Source organism: Coenobita brevimanus, chromosome 55 (assembly GCF_032717465.1).
Source record: "Coenobita brevimanus isolate Jiangsu-jjx chromosome 55, ASM3271746v2, whole genome shotgun sequence".
NCBI classification, from domain to species: Eukaryota; Metazoa; Arthropoda; class Malacostraca; order Decapoda; family Coenobitidae; genus Coenobita; species Coenobita brevimanus.
The window spans coordinates 26,199,764-26,202,414 of NC_137008.1; positions in this window are offsets into that span (position 1 = coordinate 26,199,764).

Below are 2,651 nucleotides of genomic sequence, written 5' to 3' on the forward strand. Positions count from 1 at the left end.
TGGAGAGATGTCATCAAACACTCAAATCGATGCTCAAGAAATACTGTTTGGAACATCAGAAAGACTGGGATAAAGGTCTTCCATTCTTTGTGTTTGCCGCAAGAGAATCTTCAAATGAATCACTGGGCTTCTCACCTTTTGAACTACTGTTTGGCCATGAAGTAAGAGGACCCCTTAAGTTACTCAAGGAATGCTGGCTGTCGGAGGAAGATGACGTCAACCTGCTGGAGTATGTGATGAAGTTCAAAGAACGGCTGTCCACTGCTTTACAACTGGTGAGAGAGAATTTAGGAGCTGCTCAGGAGAAGATGAAGACTTGGTATGATAAGAAGTCCAGGTTACGCCACTTTCAGCCAGGAGATCAGGTTTTGATTCTGCTACCAGTGCATGGGCAACCTCTTCAAGCCAAGTTTAATGGTCCTTATTTCGTGGAGAAGAAACTCAGTGATGTCGACTATGTCATCGCCACACCAGATCGTAGAAAGAACAAGCAACTTTGTCACATCAACATGCTAAAGTTATATCACAGGCGGGACGAAAATAATCCAGTCTGCACTGTAGCTGTTCCACCCGAGTCTGCAAGTGAAGTTCTTCCATGCAGCATGAGCCTGAGTGATAGTTTGGGGAAGAATCCTGATATCATGAATGATCTCCAGACTAAGCTTTCTCATCTACCTCCCGAGGAAAGGCAGGAGTTTTCGGCATTACTGCAGGAGTACCCGCAAGTGTTCCATGCCACTCCAGGAAGAACTGCTGTGTTGATGCATGATGTCGATGTTGGAGACGCAAAGCCAATTAAACTGCCTCCTTACCGTGTGAACCCAGTGAAAGTTCCTCTCATCCGGAAGGAGCTTGGTTACCTGTTGGACCACAAGATGATTGAGTCCTGCCAGAGCGAGTGGAGTTCTCCTGTCACTCTGGTCCCTAAGCCAGGGGGGTCACAGCGGCTTTGCATTGATTACAGACGTGTTAATCAGATAACCAAAACAGACACTTACCCTCTCCCTTGCGTGGAAGATTGCATAGACAAGATCGAAAAGGCTAGGTACATAAGTAAGTTTGATTTGTTAATGGGATACTGGCAAGTACCTATGACTGAACGTGCTAGGGAGATCTCATGTTTTGTAACACTAGGAAAGACTTTTGCATGTTCTGTAATGCCATATGGTATGAAGAATGCACCAGCCACATTTCAAAAGCTCATGAATGTTGTAACAGAGGGTTTGGCAGGGTGTGTTGTTTATATTGAATGTATTAATCTTCAGTGACAACTGGAAAGATCACCTATGCCATGTCAGTAAATTTCTTGAGCGTTTGGTTCAGGCCAATCTTGTAGCTAATTTATCAAAGTGTGAGTTTGGTCAAGCTAAAGTTCAGTACCTTGGGTATGTAATTGGTGATGGACATGTTGCACCACCAGGAGCTAAGGTTCAGGTTATAAGTGATCTTCCCAGACCTAAAAGTAGGAAAGAGCTACAAAGATTTTTGGGAATGGTAGGTTATTACAGGAGATTTGTTCTTAACTTTTCAATTCTTGTATCACCACTTACAGACCTACTGAAAAAGGGAGTTAAATTTGTCTGGACCGATAACTGTGAATCCTCTTTCAACAAACTTAAAGCTATCCTATTAAGTTAGCCAGTGCTCGCTACTCCAAATTTTGCTAAGCCTTTTAAGATGGCTGTTGATGCAAGTGATACAGGAGCTGGGGCTGTTTTGCTGCAAGAGGATGATCAGGGTATTGAACACCCTGTATCTTACTACAGTAAGAAGTTCATTCCGCCTCAAAAGAACTACACAACTATTGAGAAAGAGCTTTTGGCCTTGATTTTGGGTTTACAGCATTTTTCATTTTATTTGTGTTCTGGTTTTGACCCAATAGTCATTTATACCGATCATAACCCACTGAAATTCCTTAGTAAGTTTAAAGATAAAAATCAGAGATTGACAAGATGGAGTCTACTTCTTCAGGAGTATTCATTAGACATACAACGTGTCAAGGGGAAAGAAAATGTTATTGCAGATTGCTTATCTAGACTTTAGACAGATTGTTTTAGAGTAATAAGAAATTTCCTTTGTAAATTTCTTTTTTCTTTGTGGGGAGGTGTTATATAGCCTATGATTTCATGATCCTTTGTGTAATTTTTAACGCACAGTGTGCTGCATGGTTGATCACGAGCGTGTTCTGCCTCAGTCCCCCTTCTACCGTTATAGTAGAGTAAGTCGTCCTTTCTGTTGTTCAGAGCGGGATTGTCAACTCTTTGTCCCCATGGCTTCATTTGTGCATCCTTCTTACAAGTTGTATTAAGCTCTGCCGGCCCCTATATAATGAGCTCAGTCTCTACATTAATCGCCACTTAGATCTACTCCTCATTTTGTTCACATCTCTGTCCTCCCCTGTACAGTTATTACTGTGAGTGCTCAGGAAGTCTCCAACCATCTAGCAGCTGTGTAATTTGAGTATAAGTGTTATTGCATTTTGTTCTTGTACTGTATAGCATAAGTTGTTAATTTGTAGGCCTAGTGAGGTTTTTTAAATTCATGTAGGGTTCTTGTTGTTAGCCATTGTTCATAATAGTTTGTATCTGTAATAATTTATCTTGCATTAACTGAGCATTACCCAGTGTATTTTCATTTTATCAGGGCTGACT